We start from the raw sequence: 20,729 nt of genomic DNA on the forward strand, positions 1-20,729 counted from the left end.
ATGTATTTAATTACTCAATCCAGAGGTAACTCTGGAATCTGCACAGAATGAAATAAATGTAACATTTTGATGGGCGATCAGAAATAATTACAATAGCAAATTACATACATTTTAAAGTTTTCAAATGGGAACGATCTTCTGTTTTCATGTCACATTGACTTGTAACGGGAAAGAGACCGTTCAACATCGCAGGATGTTATTGGGGGCATATTTGAAATATTTCAAGTCATTAGAGTTCAATTGAGGCTCATCTTTTTGTCGCTTTCTACGTATCTGTCTCTTTCTATAACGCTTACCCCCCTAACTCACATACAGAGAGAGATTTATTAAAGAAATAAATCATCCGTCCTCCAATGAGGGTGACCATTTGGATCCGGAATACAGTTTCAATTTCAGTGGAGTTTAAAGATATCAAGAAATGAAGATTTAATCGTTGAAGCTGTTATCTTTTTTTTCCGGGGTTAGTGGGGGAGAAATGTCAATCACGTTCTCAAGTACAGATGGAAGTGAATGATTTGCAGCGTGACCCTCAGTATCTGTATTGAACCCTTTAGGTCCATATTGAGGGATACCTACCTTCCTTACCTATCAGCAAAGCTCATGAGATCTGTCTCTTGGGTCGTTTCGGGTTCTTCGTCACTTGCTGAGGTAAAGGTAGGGTTCATTAATTCTAATCTATCTACTGGAATGAAAGGTCTATTTAAAATATTCCTATTTATTCAGGGAAATGAAGTAATTTACTTTGTCAACGATGTCATAGTCAATTGTGTCCACTGGACACCACAATCATTTTTACATAAATGTCAGAACACTGGTGTGAGACTTTAACGTAACTGCCTGATGAGCAATCTTACTAGAAACCATTATCTCAATTATTAATCATTTAAGAAAGGAAAGTCTGGAAATCCCTAAATTCGGCTTCCATGTGAGACCACATGTACCATCATAGTGATTCGTTATGGTCCAGCCCTCGTAACACGAACTCTGGACTCTGAGTATAATTAAGGCCGTCCAATCGGTGTGTGCCACACAGTGGTTCTACGGCATGGACCCTTAATTGAATCGATGTGACCTGCGTCTATGTCATGGACCGACATCTAATCTTCTAAGTTACTTTAAAGTCATTGTGGATGATGACCGCAAGGAAATGATGCTACAATGGCATATGGCCCTAATCTAAGTCACTGAGGTTGATGACCCCCTGACCATCCAAGTTTCTAGGCTGAAGGCTAAACACAATTAAGTTACATCGGTTGATGACCAAAGTTTCCACTTTACTATCCCCAGCACATTCACTGCTCAATCAATCAAAGTTCAATAATTACAACAACAACAATGCTCACAAACTTTGTGGCAGTAAAATCCATTTCCTTCGGATATGTCCCCTTAATCGTTACTTTACATGTTAATATTCCCCAGAAAAACAAACTAAAATTTCCAGAATGCATCTCCAAGTTATTCGCTTGATTAAAGTTATTTCAAAATGCGGTTTCACTGAATTTAATAATTTAATAAATTTAAATGATTTATCGAAATGTTAAAGAACAGTAAATTTTATCTCCGCGGACTCTGGTTTCTTCACAACTTTCTACGCAGCTGTGATGTAAAGTCAATATTGCGATGTTTATCTGGCTGGAAAAGAATGTGTTACATCATTCAGGTCCAGCTATATATCTCATCTCGTGATATTATGCTCAAAATCTAATCTAGTCCTAACCGTTATTAACACTTGGATATCCTAATAATCTACGTACAAACCAAACAACTCGCCATATAATTACGATGTCATATCTCGTCATCACTGAATTTTGCACACCCCTCGCAGACAAATCGATCATCACGACCATCGCTCTATATTTTGGACAATCCTGAAATTGGGTTACTCTGTTCCTTATACTCAAAGTTCATGGTTTCAAATGTTCATTCCGTCCCCAATTACAGTATTTCGCAATACTTAGATCAATACCGGCTATGAAATTTCAACTAAATCCAGCATTTAACATATCCCTGGCCGAGAATTACAGTACAATCTCAACTCCACTGTCCCGTTAGATAGCGGAGGTGTCTCACCCCCCTCGCTCGCTTGGCAGTTACAAGAACCACCTGGTTTATTCACAGTTGACTGACTTCTCAAATTGCTCCCTTTAAACTCTGCCGACATGATTAAACAAATACGATATTCTAACCAACAAAATGCACAGATATGCTTCAAGATGCCCACACTAATTATACGCGTTGCCAATTATACTGCTATGGATTTCTATGAATTTCTTTCCATTCTCAACATTATAAAATATTCCTCGGGTTATCATATCCCGGCTTCAATGACAGGACTCTAACCTGATTCGCACATCTCATCTCAACTCATATAAAACACTCCTCGGGCTCTGTATCCCGGCTTCAATGACAGGTCCAACCTGATTTACAAACTAACCTCTGTTTCCCAGCTCCACAATTATCATCGACAAAGAACTGGAATAAAATCCTCACTAGAAATCCCAACATCTAATATCGCACAATGCATTACTCGCGAATAACTTTGCATAAATGATATCGTGTTTAATAACTTGATTTTTACGAGAAATGACTGAAACATTCTACTAGATCTTTTATTGTCAGTCAGACACAGTTTAAAATGGGCATAGAAAAACGTTTCTCTCCGTGACCAAATTCATCCCCTAGGTTCTCACCCGACAGCGCGCTTCCACTCGATTGAAAATGAGTGACCATGGATTATTATTATTAACGTCAGGTTGGAGACAGAAGAATTTTACATCGAATGAACATCTTACATTGACATCACAAAATACAGGCAGTACACTCACACGGATGACGATCTACATTGGACGTGATATCACTTCGGAATCCTATTCAATAACTTTTTACAACATTATATGGCACTCGCAAGACTTCAAAATTTTATCCAAGTGGAAAATAAAACAAATGACTCTTTTAGTCGTACCCTCACATTTACAAAACTTAGTAGGGGTGACCACTGCGTCGTAAATCCCCATTCAAATACAAGAAATCACGAGACAAGATATAAGAGGTAGTAAGATGGAAAGCCACCTACCTCATGTCCACGCCAGTATTCGTCTTAGGGCTCACCTGTGACCCTGGCATTTATTTAGCCATCTTTACATTCATGGCTGTACATCTCATTATGTTTCTTCAGGTTTCCTGGAATAAAGCATAAAAAAAAAGAAAATACCCTTCACTTGTTTGCTGGGCGCACACGATGGATTTCAATTATTCCCGCACACGAATTACTCAATCACATTAGAATATTTCGGTACTTTGACCGTCCTATCTGATACACTTATTTCTCTCAAGAAAACTATCTCCCCACGGAGTCAAGACTTAGCCACACTGGCTAAAATCTGCAGTCGAACTCAGTCTACTTTCGTTGATTTGATTTCGCGGAGCAACTCAACAATTTCGTCCGCTTTGTATCACAAATGCCGGAGAAGGAAGCTTCGTCATGGCGTCCCTTCATATTTATAGCAGTTACCCCCTCTCTTCAGGTCTCTCCCTTTGCCGCCAAGAAAAATTTCTATAAATTTTCTGACTTACCTAAACTGCAATTTCAAGAGTTTTGAAAGTGACTACATGCTTGCTACATTTCTGACGGTAGTGTTCATGGACATTTAAAAATTTTACGGGTTCGATTTGTGAGATGATTGACCTCCTTTGATAGGCACTATATTTTTTTGACTTGGCGTGGTCACGCCGGGTACACGCGCTTCGAAATAGTTCATAAAAATTACTTGAGATTCTTCCGCCGTCGACACGTGTGGTTGACGTCACGTACCCCAGAGCGTGGGACCGAAGGTAATCACCCCCTCGTCACGTGTCAAATCCATGCTATCAAGAATCCCACTTTTAGTTTAATTGTTATATAATGCATAATGTTCTTAGGGCACAAAGGTCATGGGTTCATATTTCCCCCAAGACACGAATTCCTTTCGCACAGTGACAAGGAATTTCCTTTAAGTACTCCAGATGGCGAAATTTCTAATTTTGACGTCTGATGAAACATGACCTTTGAACATAAATTCCTTTCTTCTCTCTTATGCAGTTGGTCATCTTCTGGTGTGCGGATGTTGGTTGATGCCTTCAGCTTCCTGGTATTTCTTGGTTGCTTGGAGAGTTCGGGGTTGCGGGGTAGATCTCCAGTGAATTGTAGTTGACTTATTGGAAGTTAGGTGGTTTGTCCTTCCAACTTCTCGACGAACTTGCATTCACATCAAAATGCGAAGTTTCTGGGTGCAAATCCCTGTCCTCATTACTGTCGTTGTCACTGACTTTCTTCATTTTTGCTGGTGGTTTACCGTTCTTCTTCCTCATCATTCTCCTCATCATCTTCATTTTAGTAGCTGGCTTACACTTCTTCTTCATCATTCTCCTCATCTTCTTCATTTTAGCAGCTGGCTTACACTTCTTCTTCATCACCATCCCCATCTTCTTCGTTTTAGCAGCTGGTTTACACATCTTCTTCATCATCATCCTCATCCTCTTCATTTTAGCAGCTGGCTTACACTTCTTCGCATTTGCTTTATCTTTTCTTGACGGACTATAATCGTCATCACTGGCATCCTCGTCTGAACGTTCATCAATTCTACTTATCTTAGGCCTCTTCTTCTTATTGGTACCAAATCGTTTAGGTTTTGCTTTTTCCTCTTCAGACCCATGCCATAGATCAGAATGTCTGGATTTGTAATTATTCCACCTTCTATCGGCTTCATTTCCACAACGGCGTCTGCGTCTTTGGTAAGAATTTTCCCGACATCGACCCTGGTTCCTCCTACATGAATCACGGCGCCTATTCCACTTTCCGTACAGGTAGCTAGGTTGTTCCACGTTCTTACTATTCTGGTTTAGTATGGTTTCAAACCCTGGCCCATTATTCTCTTGTATGTCTGCCTGCGAAACATCCATTTCCGGTCTACTCTCTTGGATATGAATTACGACATCCACTTGGTTTTCCACATGCGTAACTACTTGTGGCGCTGATTTAGGAGACTCCATGTTAGTAAAATATTCAAGTAGACGGGCGAATATAACCTCCACTGTTTCTAACTTCTTGTTCGAGTCTTTCGCATCCGCCTTTATATTTTCACTTGGTTCCTTCAAGTCTGCCTGTACCTCCTCAATACTCCTAGGCGTTTCTTCCTGAGTCGTACCTAAATTTCTTATATCCTCTTCTACCTCTGTCTTCAGATTAGCCCTAGGCTCAGCTTGATCTGACATCAACTGCTTATGTAGATCTCTACTTCCGTTGACGTGCCTATCGAGGTCTCCTCTACTTATGTCCCGATTTTCCCTGAGAACACGATGTAGCTCGCGAGTTTCTATGAACTGCTGATCAATGTTATGTTTAAATTCACCAATGTCCTTCCTAATATCAACGCTAGCTTCCTTACAACTATCCTGAGTGTCCTGCACTTTAATGTCAACATTTTGAACGACTTCCATCATACCCTTCCTACACGCCTCTACACTATCTAACTTACTGTTCACTGTCTCTAGCTTATTATTCCACCTTACACTCATAGATTTAATATTCTCACTTAAGTCCTTCCACTCCTTCCTCTCGGCCTCCATTTTCTCCATAAAGTCCTTCATCATTTGGACCACCTGCCCTTGGGCCAATTCTCCCTCCTGCATAAACATACTGTATTTAACAGAAAAAGATAGGTCATCGGTGAGCCCGAGACTTCAACGGCGTATAATAAGACTACAACGATAAACATCACAACATCCTCCTATCTAACACATCACACTGTTAATGCAACATTCTCTAAAGATTTTATTTAATAAAACGTGAACTGCAATGTTCACTCGATCAAAGTGATCAGCCAAAACACTCAAACCAGTATTCAAAAATTTGGGAAATTACACTAACACACTTAAATTATACCTTTCACTCAGTAGATAAATTATTCTCATAGTGGTATCTCCTAGCCTTACTCATCGGGCGTTTATCTATTTCTTCGAGTTCACTATCAACTCTGGCGCACGATTCTATCATCCATAATGTGGCATAGCCTCAACATTATTTCTTATTTCCTCTAGTACACGATCTTTCCACAATATCCTTATCGTTATCGTGACTTAGGTTCCCTCATCGTTATCGTGACTAATGCCCCATCGTTAAGTGACTGATGCCACCACGTTGGAAGCCATTTTAATGGTCGACCAACGTATAACAATCCTACAATTGGTCATCGTTTCACTGATGTCAACCAATTTAACTTGTAGTTCTTCTCTCGATGTACTTAGGCCCTGTCTTACGTGACTGAAGCCCCACGTTGGGCGCCATTTTAATGAACCCTTTAGGTCCATATTGAGGGATACCTACCTTCCTTACCTATCAGCAAAGCTCATGAGATCTGTCTCTTGGGTCGTTTCGGGTTCTTCGTCACTTGCTGAGGTAAAGGTAGGGTTCATTAATTCTAATCTATCTACTGGAATGAAAGGTCTATTTAAAATATTCCTATTTATTCAGGGAAATGAAGTAATTTACTTTGTCAACGATGTCATAGTCAATTGTGTCCACTGGACACCACAATCATTTTTACATAAATGTCAGAACACTGGTGTGAGACTTTAACGTAACTGCCTGATGGGCAATCTTACTAGAAACCATTATCTCAATTATTAATCATTTAAGAAAGGAAAGTCTGGAAATCCCTAAATTCGGCTTCCATGTGAGACCACATGTACCATCATAGTGATTCGTTATGGTCCAGCCCTCGTAACACGAACTCTGGACTCTGAGTATAATTAAGGCCGTCCAATCGGTGTGTGCCACACAGTGGTTCTACGGCATGGACCCTTAATTGAATCGATGTGACCTGCGTCTATGTCATGGACCGACATCTAATCTTCTAAGTTACTTTAAAGTCATTGTGGATGATGACCGCAAGGAAATGATGCTACAATGGCATATGGCCCTAATCTAAGTCACTGAGGTTGATGACCCCCTGACCATCCAAGTTTCTAGGCTGAAGGCTAAACACAATTAAGTTACATCGGTTGATGACCAAAGTTTCCACTTTACTATCCCCAGCACATTCACTGCTCAATCAATCAAAGTTCAATAATTACAACAACAACAATGCTCACAAACTTTGTGGCAGTAAAATCCATTTCCTTCGGATATGTCCCCTTAATCGTTACTTTACATGTTAATATTCCCCAGAAAAACAAACTAAAATTTCCAGAATGCATCTCCAAGTTATTCGCTTGATTAAAGTTATTTCAAAATGCGGTTTCACTGAATTTAATAATTTAATAAATTTAAATGATTTATCGAAATGTTAAAGAACAGTAAATTTTATCTCCGCGGACTCTGGTTTCTTCACAACTTTCTACGCAGCTGTGATGTAAATTCAATATTGCGATGTTTATCTGGCTGGAAAAGAATTTGTTACATCATTCAGGTCCAGCTATATATCTCATCTCGTGATATTATGCTCAAAATCTAATCTAGTCCTAACCGTTATTAACACTTGGATATCCTAATAATCTACGTACAAACCAAACAACTCGCCATATAATTACGATGTCATATCTCGTCATCACTGAATTTTGCACACCCCTCGCAGACAAATCGATCATCACGACCATCGCTCTATATTTTGGACAATCCTGAAATTGGGTTACTCTGTTCCTTATACTCAAAGTTCATGGTTTCAAATGTTCATTCCGTCCCCAATTACAGTATTTCGCAATACTTAGATCAATACCGGCTATGAAATTTCAACTAAATCCAGCATTTAACATATCCCTGGCCGAGAATTACAGTACAATCTCAACTCCACTGTCCCGTTAGATAGCGGAGGTGTCTCACCCCCCTCGCTCGCTTGGCAGTTACAAGAACCACCTGGTTTATTCACAGTTGACTGACTTCTCAAATTGCTCCCTTTAAACTCTGCCGACATGATTAAACAAATACGATATTCTAACCAACAAAATGCACAGATATGCTTCAAGATGCCCACACTAATTATACGCGTTGCCTATTATACTGCTATGGATTTCTATGAATTTCTTTCCATTCTCAACATTATAAAATATTCCTCGGGTTATCATATCCCGGCTTCAATGACAGGACTCTAACCTGATTCGCACATCTCATCTCAACTCATATAAAACACTCCTCGGGCTCTGTATCCCGGCTTCAATGACAGGTCCAACCTGATTCACAAACTAACCTCTGTTTCCCAGCTCCACAATTATCATCGACAAAGAACTGGAATAAAATCCTCGCTAGAAATCCCAACATCTAATATCGCACAATGCATTACTCACGAATAACTTTGCATAAATGATATCGTGTTTAATAACTTGATTTTTACGAGAAATGACTGAAACATTCTACTAGATCTTTTATTGTCAGTCAGACACAGTTTAAAATGGGCATAGAAAAACGTTTCTCTCCGTGACCAAATTCATCCCCTAGGTTCTCACCCGACAGCGCGCTTCCACTCGATTGAAAATGAGTGACCATGGATTATTATTATTAACGTCAGGTTGGAGACAGAAGAATTTTACATCGAATGAACATCTTACATTGACATCACAAAATACAGGCAGTACACTCACACGGATGACGATCTACATTGGACGTGATATCACTTCGGAATCCTATTCAATAACTTTTTACAACATTATATGGCACTCGCAAGACTTCAAAATTTTATCCAAGTGGAAAATAAAACAAATGACTCTTTTAGTCGTACCCTCACATTTACAAAACTTAGTAGGGGTGACCACTGCGTCGTAAATCCCCATTCAAATACAAGAAATCACGAGACAAGATATAAGAGGTAGTAAGATGGAAAGCCACCTACCTCATGTCCACGCCAGTATTCGTCTTAGGGCTCACCTGTGACCCTGGCATTTATTTAGCCATCTTTACATTCATGGCTGTACATCTCATTATGTTTCTTCAGGTTTCCTGGAATAAAGCATAAAAAAAAAAGAAAATACCCTTCACTTGTTTGCTGGGCGCACACGATGGATTTCAATTATTCCCGCACACGAATTACTCAATCACATTAGAATATTTCGGTACTTTGACCGTCCTATCTGATACACTTATTTCTCTCAAGAAAACTATCTCCCCACGGAGTCAAGACTTAGCCACACTGGCTAAAATCTGCAGTCGAACTCAGTCTACTTTCGTTGATTTGATTTCGCGGAGCAACTCAACAATTTCGTCCGCTTTGTATCACAAATGCCGGAGAAGGAAGCTTCGTCATGGCGTCCCTTCATATTTATAGCAGTTACCCCCTCTCTTCAGGTCTCTCCCTTTGCCGCCAAGAAAAATTTCTATAAATTTTCTGACTTACCTAAACTGCAATTTCAAGAGTTTTGAAAGTGACTACATGCTTGCTACATTTCTGACGGTAGTGTTCATGGACATTTAAAAATTTTACGGGTTCGATTTGTGAGATGATTGACCTCCTTTGATAGGCACTATATTTTTTTGACTTGGCGTGGTCACGCCGGGTACACGCGCTTCGAAATAGTTCATAAAAATTACTTGAGATTCTTCCGCCGTCGACACGTGTGGTTGACGTCACGTACCCCAGAGCGTGGGACCGAAGGTAATCACCCCCTCGTCACGTGTCAAATCCATGCTATCAAGAATCCCACTTTTAGTTTAATTGTTATATAATGCATAATGTTCTTAGGGCACAAAGGTCATGGGTTCAGTATTACTATTTTTTCTAACTCGCAGAATGGAACTTTCAAGTTTTGTAGGAAGTTCGATGTCTGACTAGGGAGGGCGCCTCCTGCTCCGAATAGCAGGCCTCTGACAATCCACCGATCGATAGGTATTTTATACTTAGATGAAAGGTAAGGCAAGCATGGAATATAAATAGCTTGCTTTTCTAGGTCCACATCCCGAGCCTGATCCAGGTCCCTTTCAAAGCGAATGGTGGGATCTAAGACCATCGCTTTTATGTCCTCTCTGTTGATGGCTACGATGTCCGCCCTCCGATTAGAGTCATCGGTAGAGATGCAGTGAACCTCCTCGTGCACCTCCCATCCACGCTGTCTCAAGCCTTGAGCAACTGTATATTTCTAAGAAATATATAATTGTAAGAAATTATAGAAAACAATTAGGAGATGTGAAAAATCCGTCTTTGAGACGACTGCAAGCAGGTATGCGAATGTGGAATAAAAAAGATAATAATATGACCGAAATACGAATATTCACTGGGAAATATGATCATAACTGCAGGGAAATGTCAAAAATCATTAAGCAAAGGCCAAATATAACTTTAAATGACCCGTAAGAATTGCTAATTATAGTCACCGTATATAAAATACCGTAATGCTTAAGTTGTAATTTTCAAGGAAATAATATAAAGAAGAAAATATAGCATGTGATAAACATCCGCGCCCTAACCTCTGATTACTGTGTTAACAGGAGGTACATCTAAGCGACCATCCTCTATATAATATTAATTAGAGAGAAAAATGGAAAAGTTCCGACACTTTTAAAAATGAAGGTTTAAGCGTGAAAATTAAAGACTCCCCAGGCCTCGAGTGCTCTAATACCGTCGGGGTTAGAAAAGAACAAGACTTGGCCAAGGGAGGACGGATAGGATACATGAAAGTGAGGAGCCTGCCAGAAGTAAGTGGAAGTAATGCCAGGTCTCAGCTGAGGGTCCCGTCTCCGTCAACCCACGCTCCCAAGTTGAGCCCCCGGGAGCCCTTTTAGTCACCTCTTACGACAGGCAGGGGATTACCGCGGGTGTTATTCTACCGGTCAACTTGGGATTCGTATGCTAGCTGTAGTACCCGGTGTTGCTCGGGAACGTTCTTGTATGTTTACTTTCAGGATTTGTATTGGCTGTTACTTATGTGTGAAGTGAAGCTTTGTAGATTTCTTTACTGTGACGTTGATTAATATTTTACGAACTATTTTGTAGCTTTAGAGTTATTGTTATGTGCGACTCCTTGTCTGAATGGTCAGCGTTGAGACCTTCCGTTCAGAGGAGCCCGGGTTCGATTCCCAGCCAGGCTAGGGGATTGCATTCTCGTCTGATTAATTCTTCTGGCTCTGGAGCTGGTTTTTTGTGTTTTCGCAACAATCTCCTCTTCATATTCACACAACACAGCACACCGCACAACCAACTACCAGAGAAACACACAATAGTGATTACATCCATCCACAAAGCGTTGGCGTCAGGAAGGGCATCGGGACGTAAAACAGGGCCAGTACTACACAATTCTCACCTGCAACCCCACAGGTGTGGGAAAAGCGGTAGAAGAAGATTTATTATTCTTTCTTTCTTTCTTTCTTTCTTTCTTTCTTTCTTTCTTAATCTGTTTACCCTCCAGGGTCGGTTTTTCCCTCGGGCTCAGCGATGGATTCCATCTCTACCTCCTCAAGAGCAGTGTCCTGGAGCGTGAGACGATGGGTTGAGGTATACAACTGGGGAGAAGGACAAGTACCTCGCCCAGGCGGCCTCTCCTGCTATGCTGTACAGGGGCCTTGCGAGGGGGGGGGGGGGGATTGCAAGGGATAGATAAGGAAGAGAGAAGGAAGCTGCCGTGGCCAAACCACGGGAAAGCACTTCGAGGATGGTTGACTTTCCGAGGCTGAGTGGACCCCGTTCTAGCCCTCGAACCACTTTTCAAATTTCGTGGCAGAGCCTGGAATCGGACCGGGACCTCCGGGGGTGGCAGCTAATCACGCTAATCTCTACACCACCGAGGCAGTAGAGTTGTTATTATGTGTGTTTAATTTTGTTTGAGTTTTAGTTTATTTTGTATCGCTTTAAACTTTGTCCTTGTGGCAGCCCAGATTGTCCGGGAAGTACGTGATCCCTTCAAATAAATAATAAAAATAAGAGATAACTGTACGTATCTACGCTTCGCGATATAGATGTAATGTAATGATAGTGTTGTTATTATTATAGGCATTGGGTCCCACTAACTACTTTTACGGTTTTCGGAGACGCCGAGGTGCCGGAATTTAGTCCCGCAAGAGTTCGTTTACCTGTCAGTAAATCTACCGACTCGAGGCTGACGTATTTGAGCACCTTCAAATACCACCGGACTGAGCCTGGATCGAACCTGTCAAGTTAGGTTCAGAAGGCCAGCGCCTCAACCGCCTAAGCCACTCAGCCCGGCATAGATGTTATGTGCGTGATTCCAAATGTCATTGGTGCTGACACCAATCAGCCTAGCGACCCCGAAAACTGTGTAATCTCGGTCATTTTGGACATTTTCATTTTCATCCCCACACCGATAGAGGGTGAACTTAGACTTAAATGGCATCCAGAATGTCACAGTTAATCACAGCGACCCCGAAAACTATGGATTCGACATTAATGTCGGTAGTTTTCGATGATTTTTACATATCATCCACTCCCATCACTAGGGGTACTACGGGTATCTTACTTTCATAGTATTGTTTTTCCCAGATACGAAGTCATATGTGTACCGTGCTCCATGTGTTCCAGAGCTATGTTGGGACGTACAGACACATACCCCTCCACAAATCCATTTATATATATTGATATTTCTGAAATGACTGAATGAATTAATGTGAGCATTAACAAAATGATAAAATACTAAAATAATTCAAACAAATTTGGGGCACTAAACCGACATTCTAGTCGCATAATCTTCCCTTCTATTAACCTATCCAAAGATGTTCAGCAACTTGGTATGCGTAACACCGTCGTTGAAGTAATCAAACCTCGTATGTCACAATGTTCTTACCAAACCGTACTGTAGGAATGTATATTTGCGCTACAAATGTACTCATTTCTACAGTATACTGTATTTAAGGTGAATTTGTCCTTACACTTTCGCATAGGAATATGAACGCAACGAACATTGTTCTGATTGACTGCATATCCATATGTGACTGGGAGGTGTGACCAGTCTTAAGGGAAATAATGGACAGGAAGAGCTTTGTGGCATACTAGGTTTGGCTTCTTCGCCAACGATATACATTTTACATTCGGTTTGAGCTTATGTGTACTACGTGTTAACCACGAATCTCATATTGAGTGTCTAGATCTTGTTTGTCGCCTTTGGTATTATAGCCCATCGATCAGTGCCTTTTCGCTCTTTTGACAGCGGCCTCTTCCATCTTCTGGGTTCTGATTCCGCTTTAAAACTATGATAGCTTTTGACCATCTGACTAATTCATCCCACTTCCTGATTTTATTTTCTGAGATTATGGTCTGTATCAGATCTTTCTCACATTCTTGGAACCATCTCAACTTTTTAGCATTTGGTTTTGTAAAGTTTCAGATTATTATTATTTTTTGCTAGTTGCTTTCCGTCGCACCGACACAGATAGGCCTTATGGCGACGATGGGACAGGGAAGGGCTAGGAGTGGGAAGGAAGCGACCGTGGCCTTAATTAAGGTACAGCCCCAGCATTTGCCTGGTGTGAAAATGGGAAACCGCGGAAAACCATCTTCAGGGCTGCCGACAGTGGGGTTCGAACCTACTATCTCCCGAATACTGGATACTGGCCGCACTTAAGCGACGACAGCTATCGAGCTCGGTAGTTTCAGAATTCTTTATTTGAATTGTTCATACGGAGGATGTACCCATAGAACAGTATTTCTGCCATTTTAACTAGTGGTGTTGTTGATTCTATCTTGGTGTATAATTATTCATTATATACTAATCAACTGGGGCAACCAATCTGTTTTTCTTATTAGTGTATCAAAATTAGTGATATAAATATATTGTCGTAATCTGAGATAATGGTGCTTGGTCATTATTTTGATGTTTTAATACGGTTCCTTTAGCTTTCCTGTTTTACGTTAGATGGCCAACCAACAAAATTTTAGCGCCTATTTAATTGATCATATTCATTCACATACCTCATACACAATTGCCTGCAATTTTAAGACGTAAATAGAACAGGAGGTTTTAAACGTTATAATTACACCATAAATTGTTCTTAAAAATTTTCCAAAACAATATTGTGGATGATAACAGCATATAACTTGAAAAAAGTGGAATTCATACTCAAAAATAGCGGTTAGTCACTTGAAGCAAAACTTTAATTTAATGTTTGAGGTGGTGGCGTTTGGTCATAATGCATTTCCCGGGAAACCATATTGAGAAAAAAAGTCCGAACAATAAACTATGGAAAGTTAAACATCTTTAGCTACCAGATGAAGTAATAATCTTAACGATGCAAAACACCATCAAATTGTTCTAATTCAAAAAGGCCACTTCAGCATTTAGTTATCAGGATTATTACTCTTCACGTCCAGCTCCATGGTTAAATGGTTAGCGTGCTGGCCTTTGGTCACAGGGGTCCCGGGTTCGATTCCCGGGAGGGTTGGAAGTTTTAACCACCATTGGTTAATTTCGCTGGCACGGGGGCTGGGTGTATGTGTCGTCTTCATTATCATTTCATCCCCATCCCGACGGGCAGGTCATCTACGGGAGTCAAATCAAAAGACCTGTACCTGGCGAGCCAAACTTGTCCTCGGACACTCCCGGCACTAAAAGCCATAAGCCATTTCATTTCATTTCATGACTCTTCACATATGATATGATTTATAATTCAAAATTCCTATGATTTAAAACAATGAAGTTAATATAAGCCTAGATACACTTCTGGTTAGAAATAATATTTACAGTGCACAGTATTTTTTAATATACCGGTAAGCTAAAACCAGTTTGTTACTTTTATCGATTTGTTTTGAAGTGTCTGACTCTTGCAGTGGCAGAGAGATGCTACTAACACCATTCCGTATGCTCCAGTCCCGGTGATTAATGGTGTGAAAGTATTGCTTGTAAGATCTGCTGGTGTGTGCGCTTGTTTAAGTAATCAAAATACAGTACAATCGTACGAGAAAAAGTCACCTTGTACCTTCAGACACGCATTACACTCCTTCATTAAACGTCGGACCGTTGTTGCTGCTCGAGTTCATCATCGCTCTGAAATTTATTGAGAGGTCCGTACAAAAGGAAGTCGCTAGGTTACAAGTCAAGGCTGTAGAGTGATGGTCAAGAACCTCCCATCGTTTCTTCAATAACACTTCTTGCACGATCCTAGCAACATTTGGGCGCTGTTGTCTTGAAGAATAATGATACGATAACACTCTAGAACGATTTCTCCTGATGGCTTGGTACAAGCTGGCCACGTCGGATAATACCAGACGCATGGTGCAGTGAGATCTCGGAGAATTTTTTAAAAATACTGGTGGGCATTGGTTGACTGTGTGTGTGTGAGACAGAGAGAGAGAGAGTAGGAGGAGGGGTGGGGGGAGAGAGAGGCGATCGCGCTGTCCGTACGTGAAAATTCACTTTAATGAGTTTTCTGAAAATGAAAGACTCATTGACTCAAAATCAAGTTTTAAGGTGAAAATATGGTATCCCATAATTGATACTACTATACTCACAACCGGTACAAGGGCATGAAGTCAGTAGTAGAAGCATATAGATTAATTCAACCTCTGGGCTACGTAACGAAAGTCCCTAGAACTTATCAATTATTACATTACATTGACTGACTGTTGAGATGCCCTCTGTCCCTTCTGCTGCAGTTTATTCCTCTTTGAAGGGATTACTATCGTTATTTGCAGTCCCTCAATACTGTGGGCCTACTCTTTTTGTTATAACTGCTGCCATTCTCTATTTCATTAGGCTTTTTCAACCGATGTGCCAGGAATGAGCCGTAGTGTGCTGCGACAGATTGAAAACAGACGTATTACTGTAATTATGCTCATCCTCTATACGAAATAAAGCACATACCATAACAGAAGTTTATTAATTTCAATAATAATAATAATAATAATAATAATAATAATAATAATAATAATAATAATAATAATAATAATAATAATAATAATAATAATAATAATAATAGTTACGGGGTTACCCGTGGAACGCAGAGATGAACGAAGGTGCCGGGATGAATGGGTCTAACTACAATGTCAAGAAAAGAATTTAAAACTTAAACTGAAGGTTATATTTTCTTAAATTCAACCTTAGCAAATTTTCATAACAATGAAACGTCAGGTACAATGACAAATTTTAGACAAGACACGAAAATTCAGTTTAAGAGTCTCTGCTTCAAGCCCCTCGCTTTACAATTCTTGAGCTCCTAGCTCAAATTTACAAAAGAGCACAAATTTACTCAAGGGCAGAAATCCCTCAATACATGGAGCACTTGCTCCAAACTTACAATATCAAGCCTTCCAGAGGCGCTTTTACAACACTTGAAAAGAGCTAACGTGCTCTCAGTTTTCCAAGCCTACTCAAGGCAACATAACATGAAAACCTAATAATCACTGGCCTTACAAGGCACTATTTACAATTAGAATCTTATTACACAGAGGTATCTAGTGCCCAACCTACAGGGCCTTAGTGAAAAATAACAGGTTAAATAAACGGCCCGAGTACAAATGGAATGGAGTCGAAGATTGAGCTCCAAAAAATTTAAAGACCTATAGGGCACTTGGCCGACGAAACAGGGGCTAATCCCAAACTACTGAGGTCGTATGGATGGAAATAACTTTAATACATTGCAGAAACAAATGTGGCACCACAAACCAAGATGAAAGGGTTTTTAAAAAGCAATGTAAGTGGGTATGAAGGCACTATACCGCTAATGTTAAATTTAATCAATTCTTTTCCCTTTTTCTCTGGAACGGGTTGAGGTAACTTAATGACGATTTTACAAGATACGGATGCATATCTTGTACGCTTACTGATCTATTTTCTCAAATATACCTTTAGTATAAAGCAAGATATAAGATTTTATAAGTTAATGACTTATGCTTTCAGTGATTTTTTTATTATTTGAATGGTATAATTATTTTTCATACCTCTATCATTGTAGGCCCACATTACCGCAATAATGTTATGAATACGTAGTATACAATTCGAAGATCTAACTAAATCATTTCCTGAGAAAATGGGATTCTTGTAAGAAAATGTAGTCGTATTTCAGATAATGCAGTAGGTAAAAAATAGTTACAAAACAAGTGCTTCCATACGTTGGTACCGCACTGAATACCAAACAGGAAGCGATGTCATGGCAACCAACGTAGCCACTATATGAAACATAATTTCCGCTATAATTCAAGACGAAGCACAGCCTTCTAGAGTAAAAATTTTCTGCGTTAGTGCTCGCAAACAGCAACACGATTTAAAATAGTTAAGAGTTGGCCAATCTCTTCTCTTCTTTCGTTTCACCCTTCTTTGGGGTACATTGAATCAAACATTTCTCCGTGTGTTGTTCTTTTCTTATTGCCAAGCATCTCCATTCTTTCTGATCTCCGTTTCCTCTCGTCTTCCGAGATAACACTTTTGGCTTTTAATGTAGATTTGTCTTGGAACCTTAAATTTTCGTCTTTAGTTATTATTTTAGCTGTTCGATCGAATGTTGAATTTTTTTTGTAATTTTTTAAATTCTACTAGGCCTTGTTCAGTTTCTTTAAACCAGTTGGGCCAGTATCCAGTAATCGGGAGATAGTGGGTTCGAGCCCCACTGTCGGCAGCCCTGAAGATGGTTTTCCGTGGTTTCCCATTTTCACACCAGGCAAATGCCGGGGCTGTACCTTATTTAAGGCCACGGTCGCTTCCTTCCAATTCCTAGGCCTTCCCTACCCCATCGTCGCCATAAGACATATCTGTGTCGGTGCGACGTAAAGCAAATAGCAATAATAATAATAATAATAATAATAATAATAATAATAATAATAATAATAATAAATCAGTTGGGTTATGTTTTGTGGTTACGGAAGAAGTCAATGATTAGTTTGGTTAATCTATTAGAGTTCAATCAGAGAAGATGAACGTAATAATGTATTTCGCATAGTATCTGTGAGTTTTTCAATTTTCTTGTAGAGTGTTTCATTCTTGATATATGTATCGTATTGGACAAGCTAAATGAAACTTACACAAAATAAAACTCCAAATATTATTAAGATATAAATGCAAAAAAGTATTGTTTTAACCGAAATCGCCACCCATGCTCACCGTAAGTAATGACATTCAGACGGATACTTTTCCTTCAAAAGTTATTATAAATTTCTTCATCTACGAGTAAATGTACAAGTGTTGTAGGGCAGTATCAGTTTATTATCTCTGGAGATGACTGTCAAATGAAGCAAGTAAGTTAAAAACTAATTTTCAAATATGGCACAGACCAGAGTAAAGTGTAGCTTCCACTGATGTCTCAGTCAACATCCATGGCTGTGACAATATGGAAGTTGCTGGGGTATGGGTAGTGCTTAGTAATGACATTCAGAGCACGACTAGTGTATCTGAGTGTTATGAAAGGTGCTGCTCATAGGGTCAGTCGTGCTGCAATAGTACTTTCTGACCCAGTGAGGAAAGTAATAGCAAACTACCTCACTCGTCATCTTGCCTAGTACGCCTCATTTTGGTGCTGCCATTGGGTTTTGGGGTTTCTTTATAACCGCACAACCTTTGGTGGTGCTATTTGAGGATCCAACCAGCCTCTGGGCTAATGACCTAATGGACACAGACAGACCACTTTAAAGGTAAACCAGTGGGATATTTTCAAACAATACTACATGACGCGTGTTGCTTCGCAGCATTCGTTATAAATAGGTCAGATAACTCGTCTTCATATGCCTGTCGTGGTCATATTGTTCTGCCTGCCCCGCAGCATTAGTCATAAATAGATCAGATAACTCGATAACAGGGCCTTCCCTCTTTCTAGTGTAGCTAGGTTATCCTTCGATAGGTGTTCCCAGATAATGTCTAAGGTGTATGTCATGACGGGGTCTGTTTGTACGTAGACTTTTTTCTCGTAGCAGTATGTAAGTTATTACGAACGCTCTGTCATCTGTTGAATCTATTTAGAAGCTGGGAAAGGTTATAGAATCAAGGAGTATCCAGCAGGGAATACTCCGTAATGAGAGGAAGTGTATACTCTTTGGCTTGGCAGGTAGCAATTAAACATGGCTACAGGCAATGACATTACTTAGGAAGAAAATCACGTACCGGTATATCAGAATATTAAGGAAAGTGTTAGTCGCTTAGCAACCTGTATTTAGGGTTAGGGTAAGCCTTCGCCGGCAATTATTGGAGTGATCATTTAATGATTTAATTGTATGATTACCGGTACTCAAAGTTGGCTGAACTTAGAGACCTATCAATGTCTTATGATTCAGCGGTAGGTAATTACGAAGAATAAAACAAAAATGAAGCAAAATCAGTCCAGTTGAACGGACGGACGGATTTGTCAAAGCTGTTTTAGTAAACTCTTTTAATATATAGTTTGTCTCAAGAAGCCTAACGCAAGTTTTACAAAACAAGCTACTGTACTACTGTGACCGTTCATGACCTCGTCATACGTATATGGAGACATCCTGCAGAAAGAATATGCCGTTTTCGGCGCGGTTCTACGTCAAATAGCCGCCGAACGGGGATAATCTTGTCGGTTCCGGGATGCGAGCCGCCCCCCGTAGAGTCACGCGCCTCTCCTCTCGTTGCGCGTAATTGAGAAAACAGGGAGTACAGGCGCCCGTAAGTGGAATTCTTTCTCTCTCTGAGCGAGGGAGCTGGAGCAAGCGGGATGTCACATGACTGAGAGGTGAGGCCACGAAGCAGCCCCAAGGAAGTCGTCCCAACATTCTAGACGATATCACCCCACGTATTCCCCTAAATATCTGGTGGTACCAGTGTATCGCTTTCAACTGTTACGAGGCTATCAATATTAATTACTCGGAAATGCTCGATAGATAATTTCAAGTTACAGCTTCAATGAATGAGGGGATTTTATGGGGATTTATCATGTAGAGAACCATTCTACATGATAAGGTTAATGGGAATTGCGCAGGCAGCGAATATCTTGAAGTGAGAAAGACCAGATGCCCGGCTCTGACAGGACCAGGAAATCTAAAAAATCCCCGGAGTCAAGCTCCACCTACTTTAAATTGGTAATGACGCTTTCATGATTACAGGCGAGCCCGTGAAAAATTCGCAATGAAAAATGATCAACGAAAAGCGGGATGTACACGCTTTAATTTGATACTAAATTCAAAGTGTAAATACACCTGCCACCGGAGTGAGGTGTGACAAGGGGGCGTGGACTGATTCCCCCTCCAGAAATAATTCGTTCCACCATATAGGCGAGAGGCAGGAGACCAGGGTAACCCAGTACATTCTGTGTCTTTGGTGTGATCGACATGTCTATTCGTGAGTGAACAGTTATTAGGGACAATTAGTGTTTTACATTGTGGAAATTCTTCATCGAACAGTGATATGTAATAGTCAGTGACAACCTATAGTGAGCGACAGTGCGTTGCAAGCCAGATATTGATCATGCTTCTAATGCAGCCTGTAATGAGCTGGATGTGAATTTTTTTTTTTTTAATTCGGATTATGTGTCAGAAAGGCGCGTGGTGCCCAGGATATAGTTCGATCACAGTGTTGTAGTGAGATTCGAACCGACGACATTAGTGATTGGCATTCAGCCATTGGTTTATAGACCGGGCAGTGTCCGCCGTATTCGCTCTAACGCAGTGAGTTGCACATTGGATTAAATATCAGTGAAGTGGAGTGGGTCGATTGATGACCGATATAAAAAGATATAGTAACACGTATGTTCAAACCCTGTGAGTGCGTCCGTCTAGCGCGTGGTGCTCCTAGAGTCAACTAAAATATTTATGGAGAACTAGTGTGTGCAAGGGAAGGCAATGGTGTCGAGCTGCAGGACCGACTAATAATCTAGGGCTAGG

General features: G+C 40.3%; 1 protein-coding gene across 1 annotated transcript in view; it reads right to left on the bottom strand.

Moving 5' to 3' along the window:
* The window catches only part of LOC136874282 (uncharacterized), a 102,846-nt gene that overhangs the window by 37,506 nt on the left and 44,611 nt on the right, over nt 1-20,729 (bottom strand). The window lies entirely within an intron of this gene.

The sequence above is a fragment of the Anabrus simplex genome, chromosome 5, assembly GCF_040414725.1.
Source record: "Anabrus simplex isolate iqAnaSimp1 chromosome 5, ASM4041472v1, whole genome shotgun sequence".
Classification (NCBI taxonomy): Eukaryota; Metazoa; Arthropoda; class Insecta; order Orthoptera; family Tettigoniidae; genus Anabrus; species Anabrus simplex.